Below are 23,956 nucleotides of genomic sequence, written 5' to 3' on the forward strand. Positions count from 1 at the left end.
GTGAGAGAAAGAAGCAAAAGAGGAGAAAGAAGAGAAAGAGAGATGAAAGAGAGAGAAGAAAAAGAGGAGAAAGAAGAGAAAAAAGAGAAATTAGAGAAACAAGAGAAAGAAAGGAGAGAGGGAAAGGAGAGAAAGAAAGGAGAGAGAGAAAGAGAGAGAGAAAGGAGAGAAAGAAAGGAGAGAAAGAAAGGAGAGAGAGAAAGAAGAGAAAGAGAGAAGGAAGGGAGAGAGAGAAAGAGAGAAAGAAGAGAGAGAAGAGAAAGAGGAGAAAGAAGACAAAGTAGAGAAAGAAGAGAAAGGAGAGAAAGAAAGCAGAGAGCTCACAGATAATGTCGGCTCCTCCCCTCAGTGTATAATTAAATTACATTTATAAATATATTCACCAGACTAGAACTCCCGACGTTATGCTTCTTAGGTGGATGCTTTGTCCACTAGTCTATTGCTTCTTATAAAAGTGGTAGATATTCTAATCTTGAAGCCTGACTGAAGTCTCTGCTAACTACACTTCACTTCATTGCTATGGAGCCACTACATCCCGAGAGAGCAGAGCTCACCTTGTCGTGTGGATTACTTCGGACCTGGAGGGGTATTGGAGGATTTTAATAAAATGGTGAAACTGTGTTTTTTTTGTCTTTTATTCCAAATAAAGGATTTTTCGCGGTGTGTGTTTATTTACTTTCACTTTATAAATAGATAATAATTATAATTTGAAATTATAAATAAAAAAAATAAAAATTCTTTACCAGGAGTAGAATTCCCAACGGTATGCTTCTTAGGCAAGCGCTTTACCCACTAGTCTATTGCTTTTTACGAAAAAGATAGGCAGATTTTCTAATCTTGAAGCCTGCTGTGCTGACTGAAGTCTCTGCTTCATTGCTACGGAGCCACTACATCCCGAGGGAGCAGAGCTGACCTTGTCATGTGGATTACTTCGGACCTGGAGGGGTATTTTTGGGATTAATAAAGGGGTGAACCAGGGTTGTTTTTTTGTCTTTTATTCCAAATAAAGGATTTTTCGTGGTGTTTGTTTCTTTACTTTCACATACAGTTTAATCATGGAAGGTATGTCGGGGAGACGCCTGCCATGATTACACTCATTATTACCCCAATTGCCACCGCACCAGGGCAATTCGGGATGAGCTGGGTAGAGTCCCGCAGGACTGTCGCACCTAATGGATGCTGCAATTTTGGGCGGCTGCAGGGTGATATTGTTAGGGTAGTGGGCTCCCCATACCGTGGCGCTCTCCATCCTGACAATACCAGCCTCCAGCCGTGCGGCTTTATCCTGGCTGGTATAAAATATGGGGGAAACCGAATTATTTTTTTTTTTATTTATTTATTTACTTATTTTAATGCACGATATAGACCCGCCCACCTGCAGCTGTGATTGGTTGCAGTTAGACAGCTGTCACTCAGCTTGGGGATGTGTCTGACTGCAAACAATCATAAGCGCCGGTGGGCAGGGAAGGCATGGAATAACTAATTGACTAATGAAGCGGCAGCCATTTTCTAAAGAGGAAAAGACGCCGCAGATTTGTGACAGCCGGGGAGCGAACAGTAAATAGGAAAGGGAGAGGGATTGTGCTGGGGATGCAGGACACATGCAGATAGCAACATGTGCACATAGCCTTACAAGCCTTAAAAGCCACATTTATAGTGATAAAACCCTTCTTGAACGTAACTCGAGCTGCCGAACTTTTAACAAAAAGCTCGAGTTCTAGTTCTATCTAGAACCCCCCCAAAATCACTCAAACCGCGAACTGGAGAACCGCGAACCACACTCAACTCTAGTCTTAACAAGGGAAGAGGTGCAGATCACCAGTAGCAGAAGATGAACACAACATAAGGGTGGTAGGCTGGTATATTTCAATCCTCTAGAAAAAAAATGGCATGGTGGGGATGTTACAAAATAGTCACTGCAGTCGTAGATGAATTCACTGAGAGCTGCAGTTTATACAGTGGGGTAACTTTCATTGTTTTTATGCTTTTTGGGCCCAGTGTCCATATGTGAGTTTCAAAAATGTATGCATGTTACATTAGTTTTCAAAAACATATGGGGCATCACTATGCTCATGAGAAATTGCATAGCACATTTTGGGGTCAGTTTTATCCATTGTGGAAATTAAAAAAAAGTTGAGGCTAAAACAACATTTTAGCGGAATAAAAAACCATAATTTTTGTTTTTTAAATCTGCCTTTTAAAAAGTTCTGTGAAGCACCCATGGATTCATAATGCTGAGCACAACTAGGGAGATGAGTCTCTTGATTGGTCTAGTTTCCCAAATAGTTTTACTTGTGGGGGATTTCTGCTGATTAGAATGCATCATGGTGCCCTCAATCTAGTTCAGCCAAAATTGTGTTCCAAAATTAGAATAGAATAGTGATCCTTCCCTTTCAAGCCCATTTTCCTAAAAGAGTTGCTGATCACATATAGGGTAACGGAGAGCACAAAATAAACTAGGTAAAAGCTTGTGGGGTACATTTTATCATTCTGTCCCGTATAAAAGTTAAAAAAATGAGGCTAAAGCAACGTTTTAGAGAAGTTATTTTTTTTTCCATTCTATTTTGCATTGATTGCTGTGTAGCACTTGAAAGGTTAAACAATATCCTAACAGCAGTTTTGAAGTATTTAAGGGGGTGCATTTTTTTAAATTGTATTAGTTCTTGGGAGTATCCAATATATAGGTCCCTCAAAGTCCATTTAAATCTATATAGATCTCTAAAGAAACAGGTTTTCTAAATTCTTTAAAACAAAAGACAAATTGCTGCTAAACTTTTAGGGCTCATGCGCCCATACCTGCTGAATATTCTGCAGCGATTTGACAGCACATGTACACATCAAATCGCTGCAGAAACACTGCATAATGGATGCAGTTTTTTTGTACAAAAAGCCGATTTCATGCGCTCGGGATGCTGCCCCCAGCATAGACAGAGTGGAAGCTACATCCATAGCGCACGGAATAATTGACATGCTCATTTTATGAATGCACGGGTTTGGGCTAAAACTTTAGCACCCAAATCGCTGCGTTCATAAAAGCATCGTGCGCACGTATCATGCACAATCTTCATAGATTGTGAATGGGACACATGACACATGCATTTACACCGTAGTGCAATACGCAGCGTACATGCATGCAATTACACAACGTGTGCACGAGCCCTTAATCTTTGTAACATCCTAACAAAATGTAATCACATTTCAAAAATAATGTAGATGTAAAGTACTCATGGAAAAAGTTCTTTATTAATTATTTTATACAGCATGACTGTTTTAAGGATATAAAAATTGAAAGTTTTACAATTGCTACATTTTCACAATTACCCTCAAATTGCGATACTTTCATAAATAAGCACAAAAAATATAGACCTAAATTTAGCACTAACATAAAATACAATGTTTCACAAAGAAATAATCTCAGAATCATTAGGATACATTGAAGAATTCCAGAATTATTCACACAAGGGACACTGGTCAGATTTGAAAAATTTTGTCTCTTCATGAAGATTCGAAGTGAGCAAACCCGAACAGAAGAGTTTGGTGTTGAAAAAAAAAAAAACAGTTTTCAAGTTCAGGTGCTTTACGTATGCAATGCACTTGAGCATCAGTGTGCTCACGTACTCATGCTCTGTGCAATGAAAACCACTTGCGGTGTCTGAATGGCTCTCTCCGGAGTTAAAAAGAGCATTAATGGATTTAGTGTTACCCCCCAAAAAAATGAAAAACCTTACCCTTCCAAGGAGAGCCAAACTGCTCAATCTTTGCCTTCCAATGTAGTTTAGGTCATGTCAGGGTCACTAACTGATCATTATCTAAAGTCCGGCTGAACTTGCCAAACCCGAACTTCAACGGGTCTACTCATCTCTAATTAAGATGTTAAGATACAAACCTTTGCTTCAGTGTTACAACAGATCAGTCTTTTTATTTTGTGTAAAATATAAAAATATGAAACTTTTAAAAATTACCAAACTGTGACCTGGTACAGGTTTTTTTAAGTATCACTTACTGTACAGATGGAAAATTAAATATCCACTGCAGTTGACACTAGGGTTTCCCTGCCATAATAGCTAATTCCTGAGATTTTCTGCAGTCACAAATGTCATCATTGCTTGGATACATTAGGTCAAAAGGGGTTGCTTCTGCACAGTGAGCTCCTGATGACATTGCAAGATCCATGTACGGGCACCTTCAACGCCACTAGATGCTCACAGCAAAGGTAGCGTGATATCACCTAAACCTGGCAATGATGGCGCCTGCGCAGTGAGCTTCCAATGACTTTGCTGGTATATTCATCTTGCAATAACAATAACATCAGGAGCTTACTGCATAGAGGAGATTGGTCACTGAAGGAATAGTCATCTGTCAATCAATGGGGAGGATAGGGCTTGACTCATCCATCATAAATCAGGTGCTTGGAGTAAAAGAGACTGTATAAAGAAGAGACTAAAGGCTACTTTACACACTGCGATATTGGTCCCGATATCGCTAGTGTGGGCACCTGCCTCCATCTGTTGCGCGACACGGGCAAATCGTTGCCCGTGCCGCACAACATCGCCCAGAGCCGTCACACATGCTTACTTGTCCGGCGACGTCGCTGTGACCGGCGAACCGCCTCCTTTCTAAGGGGGCGGTCCGTGCGGCGTCACAGCGACGTCACTGAAGCGTCACTGAACCGCCACCCAATAGCAGCGGAGGGGCGGAGATGAGCGGGACGTAACATTCCGCCCACCTCCTTCCTTCTGCATAGCAGCCGGGAGGCAGGTAAGGGGAGCTTCCTCGTTCCAGCGGCGTCACACGCAGCGATGTGTGCTGCCGCAGGAACGAGGAACAACTTCGTTACTGCTGCAGTAACGATTTTTAAGAATGGACCCCCATGTCGCCGATTAGCGATTTTGCACGTTTTTGCAACGATGCAAAATCGCTTATCGGTGTCACACGCAACGGCATCGCTAATGCGGCCGGATGTGCGTCACGAATTCCGTGACCCCAACGACTCCGCATTAGCGATGTCGCAGCGTGTAAAGCCCCCTTAACTCCAGAACTAAAAGGACAATGTGAAACAGAGGGGATCAAAAAAATGCTTTTTTATTATTTTTGATTTTCTGCAAAATAAAGTGCACCACAACCAAAAGCAAAGCCAACATTTTGGCTTTATGCAAGCCTTTAAACGGGTTTGACATCTCAGGCAGTGTTTTTTTTAACCAATTATTCTTTTATTGATTTTCATTGAAATATGAAAGTATTCAGCATACATCTTGAAAACACATTGCTTACTGTTTGTGCAATAATACATCAGTCAATATGGATGGTAACATGAAAATTAAACAAAAACAAATACTCGAGGTTAGTGCAATTAGCTTTGACATGTCAATCAAACAGGGATCAAATTCAATGGCGAGTTTATCCACACTTGCCATTCTTTCCTAAACCATCTTCCAATTAATCTCCTCAGGCAATGTTTTTACACAATATAACCTATAGTTAGCCTCAAATATTAGAAAAAAACGTGTCCCTGGGAATGGGAGATCCTATAGAGAACAGTTTCAGGTACACAAAGCAGATATTGATTTAATCATGCCAAATTTATTAAGTGTTACATACAAAGTGTTAAAAAATACTTTAAATATAGGCAACACAAGTGAGGAATAGGGGGAAAAATTGCACTACTTAGAGTAGCTGTCTGAGACCAGTATGATCTGCAACCACAAATGTTAGGGCTGATATAGCTGAGTATGATTTTTACATGTGTCTAGTTCATATAGCGTATGGGCTGTGATCACAAGTGAGAGATATATGTGCTGCTGGGTTGCAGCTGCCAACAAGGTATTGGGTAATGCCAGCACCTATACATATATTGTAGTGGCAGTATACCCCCATGCAGCAGTCAATCCCACAATTAACTATTTCATAACATGCCAGCAGTATGAACCAGAAACTTTAATAATGAATTTTACCTGCAGCCATGTGTATAGCGATCGGCACCTGCTCAGACAGCCACTCCCACCTCGACGCACGTTTCACCGCTTCCGGTTTCGTCAAGTTTTACACAAGGCAGAGGTACCCGTAAATGCAGAAACAATGAATGAAACTCCAGATTGGATGGATGAGAGGGATGAGGTAAGGAAAGACCCTGCAAGGAGAAAGAATGGGAAACATGACAGGGTCCTAGGGGGTCAGTAGTGGAGGTAAATGCAGCAGCGGTGGCACTCCTTACGTCATCCCTCCAATTTTGAGATGCAAAACATTGATAAAGGCTTGCATAAAGCCGAAATGTTGGCTTTGCTTTTGGTTGTGGTACACTTTTTTTGTAGAAAATCAAAAATAATAAAAACTATCACTATCCTTGTCACTGCTGTACTTTCCTGAGGATGGGGGCTGCAACCCCTGAAATGCTAGACCTGACCGAGCTAATACAATAAAGACTTGGATTTATTAATTCCGGCATGAATTGGTGATAAGCGCTGCGTGATACCTGATTTTCCTTCCTACACTTTAAAAATAGTTAAAAAACAGCATATATTTGATCCCCCCCTGTTTAACATTGTCCTTTGAGTGCTGAAGTTAATCTCACATGTCAATCAATGACCAGATGCCGGTAGTGGGGGGGGGTGAAGTACATTAGAGCTATTGAGTGAAGTGCCACCCCAATGCACTTGAAAATAAAATTTCAAAAAAAGATTTATCAAAAATGCTAAAACACAATTCTACCATGAATGTTCTAAGCATTATAGGGGCTTTACCTTCAGTTAGTGGTCAAATATCCTGTTGACAGGTCCTCTTTATGACTAGGCTTTTAGAGCTGTAAATGTCTGTCAACTGAATTAATTTTCTAAAAAAACCCACTTTTTAGTTAGGAACCAGTACAACCTCCTGGTATGATATACATTTTTCATATAGAAATGCAGATAAAGGAATTCTATATGAATAAGAAAAAAGCCCTGGAATTATAGCTGGAATGGAGCTAAATAGATTGACGTGAGAATAAGTGGTGTGATTAAATGACTATTTACAGATAAGAGACCATACACTACACAGAGTGTTACTGAATTATGAAATCATTTATATGTTAATGAGGAAAAATTTACATTTAGTTCTTTCCGTGAATTTAAGCTGGAGAAAGGATCGGATTAATGAAAACGCAAAATGGTATTTGGAAAGACTCGCTGGATCAGTATTTATGGGTTTCATCTACTTTGTCCTTGTATGCCTTAAACTATAGAAGTGCATGTTAAAATAACAGACAGGTAATCAATATTCTATATTACAGGATTGCCACTCTTCTATATGAACATAAAATCACAATGTTTTTATTATTTCTTTTTATTTTACTTTTTATAAATCCTTCGTGCAGGATACAAATGAGAGTCCACTGAATCCATTATAAGAAACAATACCTATAATATTTCAATTAATGGGTTATGAGTTGTTGCTTAGGAGCGGCAGAAAATAATATTCAAATTGAGTCAGGCCACTCTATAATAATAACTGTACAAAGTGTTCTCAGACAAGCGATAATCAATGGTCCTTCATGACTGCCTTTGTAATGAAACCTTGAAAACAAAACGCCCGTTCCATCCATGATGTCTTAGCTAGGATAAAAAAAGGTAAAATAGTTAAAATTGCATATTATTATGATAAAGCGTAGCCGGCAGCTAGCACTGATTGTAATTAATCTTAAATATATAGGAGGATGTAGTTGCGATGCAAGACTACCGTACATTTCTGTAGCACAAAAGAGGTGGAATTTAATATAATCCATATTAATGAGCAGCATGCTTTAAAAATATATATATTTTATATATACCTGGGGCTCTTTAAAGGGGTCATTCAGTCTTAGGCATCTGTCACACATCCTTGCCAAGCACGTTCGTTTTACATAATCCATGGTGTGGGTGCCCACATGTGTGCGTGTGTCCATGTGTGTGTTCAGCATGTGCTTTCAGGGTGCTGTTTGTGGGACATCTGGACAGTACACAAACAGCATGAACTTCTATACTCACCTGTCCCCAGCGTCGTTGTTTCTGGCGCTGCTGCTCCTTCTGGGTCCAACATGCAGTTCATGAGCACAATGAGCGGGCCCAGAAGGAAGTGACAGCAGCTCTGGAGACAGGTGAGTATAGAAAATAATTTTACTTAAAAAACAAGTGTTTTCTCCAGTATGTGTCACACTGATGTCACATGGATCACATCAGTGTGTGGACTGTGTGACATCAGAGCTGCCGGAGAAAAACGTACATGTCGTCTGTGTGGAGCACACAGACACACGTGTGTTCCACCCAGACATGTGTCCGTGTGAAGACACAGATATGTGCACAGATCCATTCATTTTAATGGGTCTACGTGTGTCGGTTTCTCTGGTACGTGTGTGTGACGGGGTCCTTCTCCCATATCACACAATCAACAGAGTGAGAGATGGCGGTACAATCAAAAGAGCATTTATTCCAAGCAAATCAAATGGTCCATAACATAATCCACAAAACAGAGGGTAAAATTAGTCCAGTAACACAAATATAGTCCAGTAACTGATAAATAATCAGGTCTCCCTGAGAAGCCAGTTTCTCCCAGAGGTTCAATCTTCTTGCTTCTCTCTTGAAGTTCTCAAACAGACTGCCTGAATCTCCCAGGTAAGCAGAGAATTTACAGTAGGTGGACTCTAGGCCCACCTCCCCCCACACCCAGGGACGGAAGCACCTCAAGAGGCTATAACCTTGCATTATAGGGGTTGATTACTTACAAATAATACAATGTACACAGAAGCAGTACAAATAGTGGACAGTGAACCAAGCTTAAAATAGGAATCTGTACAGCAAGATACACCCCCCCCCATATCCCACCATCACAGTGGGAAAATGGATACATGTCCCGGAAACACGAACGTGTGAATGAGGCCTTAAGCTGCAAGTCTGAAGTCACACAAATCTGTGTAACTGCAGACTTGTGTGAATCCTCATATTGTATGCAGTGGGTGCTGCAAGGATTCTCTGATGCTGGCACCAGATGAAGGCGGTCAGGTGACCGCAAGTATGTGATTTGTATTCTTCTGGCTACTTTCCGAGTAGACTGTGTCCAGTCTAGTTGCATTGAGCGAGGCTAGATATAGTCTAATTGGCACGTGACTGCATGTATACAAATCAAATACAATGGAACCTCAGTTTGCGAGTAACTTGGTGTGCGAGTATTTCGCTATACGAGCAAAGCTTGCTGTAAATTTGTAACTCAGTTTACGAGCAATCTTTGCTGTACGAGCAAATACTCACCACACACACTTCCGGTTCCGTGCTTTCACCGCGCTCCGACCCGCTCTTGCAGTCCGCACAAACATACACGCACACACACATATTATGCTCACTTTACCCTCTGTTCCCTTGGCGGCCTCCTGATTCTTGTAGTCCCCAGGTATGTGTATCCGGTAACCATCGTGATGATGCAGGAGCTTCCGCTGTCAGCGCTTCTCAAAGTCAGCATGCTGACTAATCAAAGTCAAGCGGCTCATGCGTTTGACGTCAACACCCTGGCCAATCAGAGGCAAGCGGCTCTTGTGTATGACGACGCTGACAGCGGAAGCTCCTGCATCGTTGTGATGGTTACTGGATACACATACCTATAGACTACAAGAACCAGGAGGCCGCCGAGGGAACGGAGGGTAAGGTGAGCATAATATGTGTGTGTGCGTGTGTGTTCGTGTGTGTCTGTGTGTGCTTCTGTGTGTTTGTGCGTGTGTGGAATTTCACAATAAGGGACCAGGATGGGACATTGCACAAGTTGTGGAACAAATTACCTCAGTTTCAGTTATTTCCTATGGGAAATTTTGCTTTGCTAGACGAGTAACTTTTTTTACAAGCACACTCCCAGAGTGGATTGTTCTCGTAAACCAAGGTTCCACTGTACTTGTGGTCACGCTCCCACTACTCCCTGTGCTGGCACTGGAAAATACTCACAGCACACACTGTGCCCGATGTGAGGATTCATGGGTCTGCAGTCACATAAACCATGGGCCTTTTGCCTTTTGGCTGGTACTCTAATTAGTACTCTCCTTATTTGGGATGTCAGTTTAGGTGGATGGCCATGTGTTAGTAGGTTTGCAGTTGTGCCATACTCCTTCCATTTTTGGATGATGGATTAAACAGAGTTCTATGAGATGGTCAGAGCTTGAGATTTGTTTTAAACTTAACTATGCTTTACTGTTACAAACAAAGTGGAGGATAACTTTACACGCCCAATGACATAGATCACCACACATCCATGGAGTGCAACGATATGAAGTCCACCAGGTGGACTATAACTTGAATAGAAGGAAAGGATATCGGCACATCCAACATAAAATGATTTCTTTCTTTATTTTCACATGGTATTAAAAAAGTCCATCCATATTCAGAAGACCCTGACGCATTTCCGATGCACAAGAGCGTCCTTAATCATAGACAGATATCATGTACTTCTATGCTTCACTGTTCTCCACAATGTTTTCCCTTACCTGTCCGGTGTGTTCCTTGGTTTTCATGATGCTGTTTGATCTCTAATTTTCTCAAAAAACCCCTCTGATGCTTTAACGGAACAGCTGTAGTTATACTGAGATTACATTACACACAGGTGGACTTAATTTTCCAATTAGGTATTTTTTTTTAGAGGAAATTGGTGACTCAGGATTTTATTTAGGGGTATCAGAGTCCAAAGGGCTGAATACAAATTCATGTCACAATTTTCAAATTACTTTTGAATTATTTAGAAAACCGTGTTATTTACACTTCCCAAATACTTGCTCCTTAGTGTTTGTATTGCACATAAAATCTTATTAAAATACATTTACGTTTGTGGGAATAATGTGAAAAAATGTGGAAAAGGTCATAGGGTATGAATACCTTTACACGGCACTATATTTACTTTACTATGTATGCCCTGATAAATGAAGCTACAATGTATCAGGAATCATTAGATAAAGGTACATTTTAAAGGGATTAAGGAGGTCTGGTTTGGGAAAGAAACTTAAAATAGGACAGTACTGCAAGAGGAATAAAAGGGGGTGAGAATGATGATAGCACTCACCTGGGGGTTCGTGTCAACCGTAATTTCTGCAGCCTTAGCCCTGGGGATACAGGAGAAGTTATTCCAGATAACAATTCACAACAGTGGAAATATAACGGTATATGAGCTGCCCTTGTGGAAATGAAAAAGCCTTGATAGTAGAATTAGTTTTTTAACACTAACGCATTTCGGTACCAGACCAGTGCTTTCTTCAAAGGTCTGAAATCAAATATTCTCAGTACAGAGACAGCAAGGCTTAAAAACAGCCAAAAAGTGAATCCACAACAATGTAGAACTCTGATGAGGAGGAGGATTGAGGAATTTTAAAAAAATAATGAGAGATAAGGAAAGCAATGGACAACAAGGTAGGTAGGAAAAAAAATATATCAAAAGAGGAGGGTGCAGATAAATAATTAACCCTAACCCTATATTTCTCTCCATCCTCTACTTTGGAAAAAACACAATTCCAACTACTACCCTTTTTATCTTGAAATTGATCCTCATTTTTTTACCATTAATCTTACTTTTGATTCAATATTCACTTGCTCGACAATATTATGCCCTTCATCCTCTTTTTCTGGCACCCTCACATAGTATTCACACTCCTTTTTTAAAATTTCGTGCTCTTTCCTCCTCTCCCAAAAGCTTCCCACACCAGGTATTCCTATTCTAGTTTCACTCTCACCTCAATCTAATTTCTAATCCTCTCACAATTTTTCTTTTTACATCAATCATTTTACTTCTATCTTCTCACTATTTTTTCTTTTTTTTTATCCCATTTTTTTAATCAACAAGCTTTTGCATTTTTCCCATCTTTTCATTGTTCATTTTCCCAAATATTTATTCATTACAAAATTTTGCTCTTCTTCCTGCCACACACAGATTTTTTTATTTTTTGTTGCTTAATTGACCACTGTTTTCCATTCCTCTCATTATTTTCTTAAAAGTACCAATTCTCATTCACTTTATCGCCATTCTCCAATGTTTTTGACCTTTTTTAACCTCACTGTCTCTATACTGCGCTAATTTAATTTTTGTATCTTGAGAATGTCACAGGTGGCTAGGGGACACAGGGGGACTTATGCTTGCCCTAAGACTGGGACCACTGCACTCACCCTCACCCCGGAGGTACTCTTAATGGTAGGAAGGTCTGGGTCCCCGACCTGGCCCTGTCTCCTGTTGGGCCCTGACCTAGTACCTCCATACCGCCAACCCAGAACTGGGCAGGACACAAAGTAATACACCTCCCACGAGACACAGGCAGGGGTGCAAAACTGAAACTCACTCACACCGCTAATATCCACAGATGGAAGACAAGAAGACACCAGAGGGGATAAACCAAAGGGGAAGGAGAAAGTCACACCAGGGAACTTTCATACAGCACAGACAATAAATCGATGGTCACCAAATGGAAAATCGCCAGAGACACCGGGATATTGTAACTGCAAGCAGATGCTATCTTCGGTGGTCTCCTACTACACTCCCTAGCCTTAAATAGGAGGAGACCAGCTATGGAAGGAAATCAGCAACCTGGCTCTCAGCACACTGCTCCAAAAAGGATTAACCCCTGCATGGCTGAGAGCAGTGAAACAACTGAGCCGATGCCCAGCTGAGCTGAGCACTTAAGAGAGACTATGTTGCCAGTCAGACTCTACAATGTGAACAGAGTCCGACTCCTTAGACGTAATCCGCGTATACGGATGTGGACAGTGCATGACAGTGAAATGCTCTGGTCCAGTGCCGAAATGTGTTGGTATTAATAAATATTTTAATTCAACTACCAAGGCTTTTTTTTCCTGCAAATGCAGCAAATTGACCTAATATTTTCAATGTTGTAAAACGTTAAAGGGATTGAATAATTATGGCTGTGGCTGCGGCACCATGACAGTTTGCTTAAATGCAGCACGAAACTTACAAGGAATCTCGACGGTGCTTAACTGTTGCCTGTGGACACTTATTGTTCCACTCTCCAGCATTTATAAAACTGCTTTCTGCAATAATTAAATATTTTACATTTTGACTTATCAGTTCAGATCAACTGCTGCTATATCCTGTGTTTAAATGCAGTTCATTTGCTTAATCATGTTTCCTTGTTGAAGATTTGGATATTTGGCTGCAATTCTTCCTTGACAGACGTTTTCAAATAATAAAGGGTGTAGCTGTGTCTCAGTGGTTACTGCCGGTTCTAAACTGATGGCATTGCTGGACATTTGCTGATTTCAAAGTGAAGTAACCAAGATTTATTTTTCACTTCTTGCACTATGTTTCCTTGCCTGACCACTTTTTCTATGATCTTTTACAATGACTTTTTCTATGTGTGTTTAAAAGAGCATAAATAACACATCTTGGTGCCTCATTCACCTTGGAACTCTTTGCCTAGAACCTTGTGATACAGTATAACCATCATGTGTACTGTTGCTGCGCTCTGTCTTGCCATAGTGTTTGACATTCAACATGAAACTGTCTTTCACAACCACACCCTTACCGCAAAGCTTAGCTGTTCCTCATTAAGTTTTGAGTTGCATCTATGGCTATTTCTGTACTGTTATTGACTGTGTTTAAACTTATATATTAAAATGATAATTATCACATTTCCGAAATTTGGTGACTCCTCCAGCTGACTATAATTATTGAAAATCCATTGGTGTAAGCATACCTATGTGTCTACTGGATTTCCAGCGTGCTACTTGGGAACCCCGGTGAGCATCGTAAAACACAGGTTACACCGGGAACCCAATTCTGTGGTGAACCCTGTTGCTGGGGAAAGGAGAGCATGGTCACCTCCTAAGTTCACCTGAGGCTGATCCTTGCACTGCCTAACATCCCTATACAGGTTCTTTTACACCGTCACTGATCTCTTATCTATCTCTTTCTTTCCTTGGACTCAGCCCTAACTATTGAGCAGGGCAGTGGGAACATTAGTCTCGGTCTAGGGTAAAGATACAGAGAGGATTAAGAAAACAGGGGTAATCATACAAAGGATTCCAAACAACAGGAGGAAATAATGAGGAAAGAACAAGCGGGGAAAAAAACAAAAATTAACAAGGTAGGGAAAAACACAACTCAGCTTTCAAACAGCAAACTCCAGCAACAGATCTCTTGATCCACAGCACACATGTTGTCTCCAGAAGCAAGCTAAACAAAAGCTATCATTAGCAATTATCTAGGCTGGGGGAAGCATCCTTGTAGCAGAAGTAATTGCCAACACAGAACAGCTGGCTACAGCATTCATCCAGAGTTCAGGAGACTAGAGGAACTACTTAACCCTAGTAGCACTGGATATAGGACAACCTGAACAGCCAGCAGTATTAACCTGAGCAAGTGTGTATGTAGCCCTGCACTGTGATCTCCTGACACCAGAAATAGGAGGTGCAACTGTTCTAAGAGGGAACTCTGGACTCTCAGGACCAAGGCTTTTTGGATGATACTACCCACATTTTCTCTTCTGGACCAGAACCCTTCCAATGTAACAGATATTAAAGTGACCGGCATACCAAATGAGAATCCATAATCTTGGCTATCTGAAATTCTAGATTTCTATCAACAATACCCAAGAAAGAAGTAAAAAGATATACAGATAGAACAGAATGGGATCATAGCTGATTATTTCTTTGAGGTACAGCATTTCCCTGCATGTTTTTTAAAAATATTTTACCTCCTAGAAAGAATATTTTGCAATCCCAAGCTGTAATGTTTGTATACTTTACTACTTCCTCCTCGGCCCAAGAGATGTGGTATGATCAGACTGTATGCAGAAATAGCTATTACACAATACATAGCAAGGACACATATATAAGATTATACCAGCACAGGACCCTTTTTTTTTAAAATACATCTAATTGTATAAATTATTACTATTCTAAGATCTATTGATTAAAATTAACTTTAAAATGGAAATTGTACGAAGGAGAACCCCTTTAACTCCTTTACCCCTGGGCGATTTTCCGTTTTTCATTTTCCTTTTTTCCTCCCCTTCTTCCAAAAGCCATAACTTTTTTATTTTTTATCAATATTGCTATATGAGGGCTTATTTTTTGCAGGACAAATTGTACTTTTGAATTAAAGCATTAGTTTTACCATATTGTATACTGGAAAATGGGAAACAATTCCCCATTTCGAGAAATAGAGAAAAAAGTGCATTTTTTTTTTTATTCACCATATTCACTATGTGTTAAAACTGACGTGTCAGTATGATGCCTCACATGGGTTCCAGTTCGCAGATATTAAATATGTATACTTTTAATTTTATTTAAGGGGTGAAAAGAAATTTAGAAGTTTGTCCAAAAAAAGAATAGCGCTTTTGTCACCATTATCCGAGACTCATAACTTTCTCATTTGGCTTCATATTGGGCTCAGTGACAGCTTAGTTTTTGCATCTAGAGCTGCCATTTTTAATTATACCATTTATGTTTACATAAGTTGTTTTAATTGCTTGTTATTGCATTTTGAAGACATGTGTAAATGACCAAAAAACTTAAATATAGCGTTTGGAATTTTATTCTTGCCACGCCATGTACCGATAAAAGTATTTGGTTGTATATTTTGATAGATCGGTAATTTATGAAAGCGGCGATACCAAATATGTGTATTTTTTATTTTCTTTTTAACTGTTTTACTTTTAATGGAGCAAAAGGGGGTAATTTTAATTTTACTTTTTTTTATTGTTTCACACTTTTTAGACTTTTTTTTACATTTTTTACTTATTTTACTAGTCCTCCTTAGGGAACTGTATGCCTTCACAGTCGATCACCTGTACATTTCTGCTGATCAGAGCAGCATTGCTCTGATCAGCAGAAATGCTCATCTCTTGTGAGTGTCGGTGCTCTGTTGGCTATCACAGAAAATGAGCCATGGCAGCATCAGGGGTCATCAGCTGACCTCACACTGCCGAAAGTGGAGGGGAATGGCACAATCCCCACCGTAGCAATTTTAATTGCACTGTCAGTATTATGACAATGTGATCTAAGGGGTTAACAGGCGTGGGTGGATCTATGATTCACCTGCACTTCTTAGCTACACATCTGCTGATCAGATCAGCAGATATCTGTGGGGATTTCCCCGGACTTGCTGTCGGAGCCTGCAGTAACTGGAGGAAGGCTGCCAAAGATGTACCAGTACGTCCTTGGATGTAAAGGGGTTAAGTAGACCATAGACACTACTTACCCCTAGCAGCACCGGATAAAGGAGATTATGCACATCCAGCAGTGTTAACCTTAGCAAATGTACATGTACCCATGAGCAGTGATCTCCTGACACCAGAAATAGGAGCGACCAATTTGTGTCATGGTAGTCTCATAACACTATGAAGACAAAAGGTGTTCAACCAAATAGTAATTTAATTTATATTTCTCTTTTGTTCATTCACTTTTCATTTTGCAATGAATATAAAATAAACTATTATCACTCTATTTTTTTAATGCATTAATCTTTTGAAGGTTTTTCCACACCTGCCAATATCATTTGTGTCTTAATTAAAAATATTCAAGCTTATTTATTTGAAGAGTTTCAGATATTTCAATATATTCAAATAGTTGAAAAAATGAATGTCATCTGAACCTAAGTCAATATTTGAAAAATGTATTCACTATTAGGACAAGCCCTTCTGATTCCATATGTTTTCCCTAGGTAAAATAAAAAAGCCTAGACTCATCTGCTTTGCCAGCACGGTAGGGGGACTTGCAGTGCCAGGGTTCATATGACGTTGTGATGTCATGCGAGCCCCGAGTCCAATTAGTGCCGGCTTGTGTCGCCCTGCCTTCGATTGAACAAGGTAATAAACAGGAAGTGAATGCTGAGGCTGCCGCTCACTCACTGATAATTGCTCTTGTATCCAAAGGATGGTAGACAGAAGTAGGCGCTGATTAGACTCTGGGATCACGTTATGCCCCATTGTCATGTGAGCCCAAACACCTTGAGCCCTGCCAGTGATGTGGCCGTGACGGCCATTGAGCTAAATATAGATTTTTTTTATTTCATCTTGAGGAAACATGGGTTGACTCACTGCAGCCAAGGTGGTCAGACAGGACACTACCTCATGCCTAACGTGGATTACTGAGATTACTAATATTCCAGGCACACTCTATTTGCGGAGAAAGGCTACCCCGATGAACCCCGAAGGAGTGGGGAAACGCATCGGGATGATGTTGATATGTGGAAGGGATTTTCCTTGGCCTGGTAGCAAATCCTCCTGAAGAAATCCTCTATGGCGCTACCAATGTGATGCTAAGTATCCCCTAATAAGTGCCATTTATTCCTACCTCTTCTTTATGTCTGTCTAGGTATTGCCCTAGTATCGGGCTTTTGGTGAGGAATGGGATAATTGAGTTATTTACATATTTGTTCATGTATACATTCTTGATTATTGAAGGGTGATGTTTTTCTATACACCTCTACCGAGTAGAGATGAGCGAACCGGTCCCGGTTCGGCTCGAGGCGGTTCGCCGAACGGGGGGTCTGGCTCGAGTTCGGCTCGTCGAACGTTCGACGAACCGAACTCGAGCCCATAGGAAACAATGGCAGGCAATCACAAACACAGTAAAACACCTAGAAAACACCCTGAAAGGTGTCCAAAAGGTGACAAACAACTCACAACATAACACAAACACATGGGAAAGTGACAAGGACATATACTCATGTGAAAACAAAACAGCTGGACAAGGAAAAAGAGGGAGACACACAGATATATGAGTATATGCAAAGAAACATCGATTCCATTATTGTGCAACTTGAGCCCTGCTCATTTTAGGCTTCCAATCTGGATAAATTGCCTGAGCTCGCCACGTACGCCTTGAGGATCTTGTCGTGTCCTGCAGCCAGCGTTCTCTCGGAACCTGTCTTCAGTGCTGCTGGGGGTCTGCTGGCAGATAAGCACACGTGTCTGTCCACTGACAATGTGGACCTGGCTCTCAGAGGACTTTTCTTCCCCTGGGTCAGCCAGGGGAGGCGAAAGGCACGCGTATTTTTGAGAGTGCTTCATGCAAAGCATCTTTTTCTTTGTCAAAAGGGGGGCTCAACCGATGCCAGTCAAGTGGGGTGTGTGTGGCCCAGTTAGTGGCAACGAGGGAGACTGTGGTTGGAGTCCCCTCGCTGTGTCTCTAAAAGAACCAAGATGAACAAGTCATGGCTCTCAGAGGACTTTTCTTCCCCTGGGTCAGCCAGGGGACGGGAAAGGCACGCGTATTTTTGAGAGTGCTTCATGCAAAGCATCTTTTTCTTTTTCAAAAGGGGGCTCAACCGATGCCAGTCAAGTGGGGTGTGTGTGGCCCAGTTAGTGGCAACGAGGGAGACTGTGGTTGGAGTCCCCTCGCTGTGTCTCTAAAAGAACCAAGATGAACAAGTCATGGCTCTCAGAGGACTTTTCTTCCCCTGGGTCAGCCAGGGGACGGGAAAGGCACGCGTATTTTTGAGAGTGCTTCATGCAAAGCATCTTTTTCTTTGTCAAAAGGGGGGGTCAACCGATGCCAGTCAAGTGGGGTGTGTGTGGCCCAGTTAGTGGCAACGAGGGAGACTGTGGTTGGAGTCCCCTCGCTGTGTCTCTAAAAGAACCAAGATGAACAAGTCATGGCTCTCAGAGGACTTTTCTTCCCCTGGGTCAGCCAGGGGACGGGAAAGGCACGCGTATTTTTGAGAGTGCTTCATGCAAAGCATCTTTTTCTTTGTCAAAAGGGGGGGTCAACCGATGCCAGTCAAGTGGGGTGTGTGTGGCCCAGTTAGTGGCAACGAGGGAGACTGTGGTTGGAGTCCCCTCGCTGTGTCTCTAAAAGAACCAAGATGAACAAGTCATGGCTCTCAGAGGACTTTTCTTCCCCTGGGTCAGCCAGGGGACGGGAAAGGCACGCGTATTTTTGAGAGTGCTTCATGCAAAGCATCTTTTTCTTTTTCAAAAGGGGGCTCAACCGATGCCAGTCAAGTGGGGTGTGTGTGGCCCAGTTAGTGGCAACGAGGGAGACTGTGGTTGGAGTCCCCTCGCTGTGTCTCTAAAAGAACCAAGATGAACAAGTCATGGCTCTCAGAGGACTTTTCTTCCCCTGGGTCAGCCAGGGGACGGGAAAGGCACGCGTATTTTTGAGAGTGCTTCATGAAAAGCATCTTTTTCTTTTTCAAAAGGGGGCTCAACCGATGCCAGTCAAGTGGGGTGTGTGTGGCCCAGTTAGTGGCAACGAGGGAGACTGTGGTTGGAGTCCCCTCGCTGTGTCTCTAAAAGAACCAAGATGAACAAGTCATGGCTCTCAGAGGACTTTTCTTCCCCTGGGTCAGCCAGGGGACGGGAAAGGCACGCGTATTTTTGAGAGTGCTTCATGCAAAGCATCTTTTTCTTTGTCAAAAGGGGGGGTCAACCGATGCCAGTCAAGTGGGGTGTGTGTGGCCCAGTTAGTGGCAACGAGGGAGACTGTGGTTGGAGTCCCCTCGCTGTGTCTCTAAAAGAACCAAGATGAACAAGTCATGGCTCTCAGAGGACTTTTCTTCCCCTGGGTCAGCCAGGGGACGGGAAAGGCACGCGTATTTTTGAGAGTGCTTCATGCAAAGCATCTTTTTCTTTTTCAAAAGGGGGCTCAACCGATGCCAGTCAAGTGGGGTGTGTGTGGCCCAGTTAGTGGCAACGAGGGAGACTGTGGTTGGAGTCCCCTCGCTGTGTCTCTAAAAGAACCAAGATGAACAAGTCATGGCTCTCAGAGGACTTTTCTTCCCCTGGGTCAGCCAGGGGACGGGAAAGGCACGCGTATTTTTGAGAGTGCTTCATGCAAAGCATCTTTTTCTTTGTCAAAAGGGGGGGTCAACCGATGCCAGTCAAGTGGGGTGTGTGTGGCCCAGTTAGTGGCAACGAGGGAGACTGTGGTTGGAGTCCCCTCGCTGTGTCTCTAAAAGAACCAAGATGAACAAGTCATGGCTCTCAGAGGACTTTTCTTCCCCTGGGTCAGCCAGGGGACGGGAAAGGCACGCGTATTTTTGAGAGTGCTTCATGCAAAGCATCTTTTTCTTTTTCAAAAGGGGGCTCAACCGATGCCAGTCAAGTGGGGTGTGTGTGGCCCAGTTAGTGGCAACGAGGGAGACTGTGGTTGGAGTCCCCTCGCTGTGTCTCTAAAAGAACCAAGATGAACAAGTCATGGCTCTCAGAGGACTTTTCTTCCCCTGGGTCAGCCAGGGGACGGGAAAGGCACGCGTATTTTTGAGAGTGCTTCATGCAAAGCATCTTTTTCTTTTTCAAAAGGGGGCTCAACCGATGCCAGTCAAGTGGGGTGTGTGTGGCCCAGTTAGTGGCAACGAGGGAGACTGTGGTTGGAGTCCCCTCGCTGTGTTTTACATGCTTTTAGAAGGGCATGAAATGGCTTGGAGGTTGACTTTCATCATATGCAAACTGTTGGCTACCAAAATGCTGCCTTTCCAACAACTGTGGTTATAGGCAATGAGGAACATACTGATGAAGATGAGACGCAGATACCCGATTGGGATGACAACTTAAATATTCGGTCAGGGCAAGAAGAAACTCGGTCTGAGGGGTAGGGGAGTGCAAACACAACAATTGATGATTAAGTTCTAGATCACACCTACTGTCAACCCACAGTCAGACACTCGAGGAGGTCAACAGAGGCGGTGGAGGAGGATGCAACCGACGTCGAAGTAACCTGGCGCCTTCCTGGACACAGTCGGAGCACTGGTAGCACGTCTACAACTGCATCCTCAGCCACCACTCTGCCTCTGAGCATTATTCGGGGTGGATCAACAGGTCGCATGGCCTCTAAGCCTTGCCTAGCCAGGTCCTTTTTTGACATAGAAAAAGATCGCCCAAATTATGTGATCTGTAAAATTTGTCATGGTTCTCTTAGTAGAGGTCAAAACCTCAGCAGTTTGACAACTTCTTCCATGAATCGTCACATGAATAAATATCATATGGCCCGATGGGAAGCTCACCGTGCTGCAATGCGGCCTAGCGGAGCGAACCATCCACCGCCTGCCCCTTCCAGTGCATCCGCGCGCTCTTCATCTTCTAGGACTGTGGGGACAGCTGTCACACCTGTTTTTCCACCCACAACTTCCACCACTGTAACCGCAACAGGCAGTTTGCTTGGTAGGTCGTCAGTTGGTTTGGAAGGGGAAACAAGTGAGTGTGTACAGCTCTCTCAGACATCGATAGCACCAACTTTGGATGAAGGCAACATCATGTCTCCGCCTGCACTTTCCTCACAAAGCTGCATTTTTCCAGGGACACCCGACTCAACACCGTCTACACACAGCAGCCAGATCTCTGTCCCTCAGATGTGGTCAAATAAAAGGCCACTTCCTGCGACCCATGACAAAGCGAAGAGGTTGACTCTATCCCTCTGTAAGCTGTTGACTACAGAAATGCTGCCTTTCCGCCTAGTGGACACACAGGATTTTAGAGACCTTATGTCTGTCGCTGTGCCCCAGTACCAGATGCCTAGTCGCCACTACTTCTCTAAGAAAGGTGTGCCCGCGCTACACCAGCATGTCGCACACAACATCACCGCTTCCTTGAGAAACTCTGTGTGTGAACGGGTGCATTTCACCACCGATACTTGGACCAGTAAGCATGGACAGGGACGTTACATGTCGCTGACTGGCCACTGGGTAACTATGGTGATAGATGGTGAAGGGTCTGCTGCACAAGTCTTGCCGTCCCCACGACTTGTGTGTCAATCCTCTGTCTGTCCAAGTTCCGCCACTGCTTCTGCATCCTCCACCTCATCTGGGTCCTCCACCTCCGCCCCAAGCCTGCCTGGTCAGGCCACCAGCGTTCTCACTGCGCAGAAGGAATCACGCACCCCTCATTACTATGCTGGTAGCAGAGCGCAACGGCATCAGGCGGTCTTTAGCTTGACATGTCTTTGAAATAGGAGTCACACAGCGACTGAGTTGTGGGCAGCTCTGGAGACTGATTTTGATAAATGGTTGTCTCCACTCAACCTGCAGCCTGGTAAGGCCGTGTGCGACAATGCTGCAAACCTGGGTGCGGCCCTTCGCCTGGGCAAGGTGACACACGTGCCTTGTATGGCTCACGTGTTTAACCTTGTTGTCCAGCAATTTTTAACACACTATCCCGGCCTAGATGGCCTTCTGACCAGGGCACGGAAACTGTCTGCAGTGCTCACTTCCGCCGTTCAACCGCCGCACCTGAGCGACTTGCATCGCTCCAGAAGTCTTTCGGCCTGCCGGTTCATCGCCTGAAATGCGATGTGGCGACACGCTGGAATTCAACTCTCCACATGTTACAGCGACTGTGGCAGCACCGGCGAGCCCTGGTGCAATACGTCATGATGTATAGCCTGGGCCAACGAGATGCAGAAGTGGGGCAGATCACCCTGATGGAGTGATCTCAGATCAAGGACCTATGCACCCTTCTGCACAGTTTCGACATGGCGACGAATATGTTTAGCGCTGACAATGCCATTATCAGCATGACGATTACAGTCATTTACATGCTGGAGCACACGCTAAACACTATTCGTAGTCAGGGGGTGGGACAACAGGAAGGGGAGGAACTACAGGAGGATTCATATGCGCAAGACACAACAACATCACCAAGGTCCAGACGTTCATCATCACCAACGCGGCAGGCATGGGACCATGGGGGACAGGGATCAACAAGGGCGCATGGTAGCAGGTGAGATGTTGAGGAAGGTGCAGGAGGACATGAAGATATGGAGGACGAACTGTCCATGGACATGGAAGACTCAGCAGATGAGGGGGACCTTGGTCAAATTTCAGTTGAAAGAGGTTGGGGGGAGATGACAGAGGAAGAAAGAACGGTTAGCACCTCTATGCCACAAACACAGCGTGGACTTGGTGCGCATGGCTGCGCAAGACACATGAGTGCCTTCTTGTTGCACTACCTCCAACATGACCCTCGTATTGTCAAAATTAGAAGTGATGATGACTACTGGCTTGCCACACTATTAGATCCCCGGGACAAGTCCAAATTTTGTGACATAATTCCACCCATAGAAAGGGACGCACGTATGCAGGAGTATCAGCAGAAGCTGTTACTCGATCTTAGCTCGGCTTTTCCACCAAACAACCGTGCAGGTGAAGGGAGTGATTCTCCCAGTTGTAACTTGACAAACATGGGACGGCCTCGTCATCTTCAACAGTCTACCCGTACCAGTAGGACCGTATCTGGTGCTGGTAACAGCAATTTTATGGAATCTTTTCATAATTTTTTTAGACCCTCCTTTGCAAGGCCACCAGAGACAACAAGTCTGACACATAGTCAACGGATGGAGAGGATGATACAGGAGTATCTCCAAATGAACATCGATGCAATGACTTTGCAAATGGAGCCTTGCTCCTTTTGTGCTTCAAATCTAGAAAAATGTCAAGAGCTCTCCAGTTACGCCTCGAAGATTTTGTCGTGTCCAGCTGCCAGCGTTGTCTCTGAACGTGTCTTCAGTGCTGCTGGGTGTGTGCTGACAGATAAGCGCACGCGTCTGTCCAGTGACAATGTGGACAGACTGACGTTCATCAAAATGAACAAGTCATGGATCCAGAAGGAATTTACTACCCCTGTGTCATCCTGGGGAGAGTAAATGCTTGTGGATTTGGAATGTGCTTGATGCAAATCAAAACATCCTGTTTGCAACTAGGGCACAAGTGCTGCCACTGATAAGGTGTCTGTGTGGGGCCCAATTTTTGGAAAAAAAGGGAGACTCCGCTTGGAGTAACCCTTGCTTGCTGTGTTTTTTAAAAATGATACAAGATGAACAGATCTGAAGGCAAGATGAAGCCAACATCATGTCTCCGCCTGCACTTTTCTCACAAACCTGCATTTTTCCAGGGACACCCTACTCAACACCGTCTACAGACAGCAGCCAGATCTCTGTCCCTCAGATGTGGTCAAATAAAAGGCCACTTACTGCGACCCATGACAAAGCTAAGTGGTTGACTCTATCCCTCTGTAAGCTGTTGGCTACCGAAATGCTGC

This window comes from Anomaloglossus baeobatrachus, chromosome 2 (genome assembly GCF_048569485.1).
Source record: "Anomaloglossus baeobatrachus isolate aAnoBae1 chromosome 2, aAnoBae1.hap1, whole genome shotgun sequence".
NCBI classification, from domain to species: Eukaryota; Metazoa; Chordata; class Amphibia; order Anura; family Aromobatidae; genus Anomaloglossus; species Anomaloglossus baeobatrachus.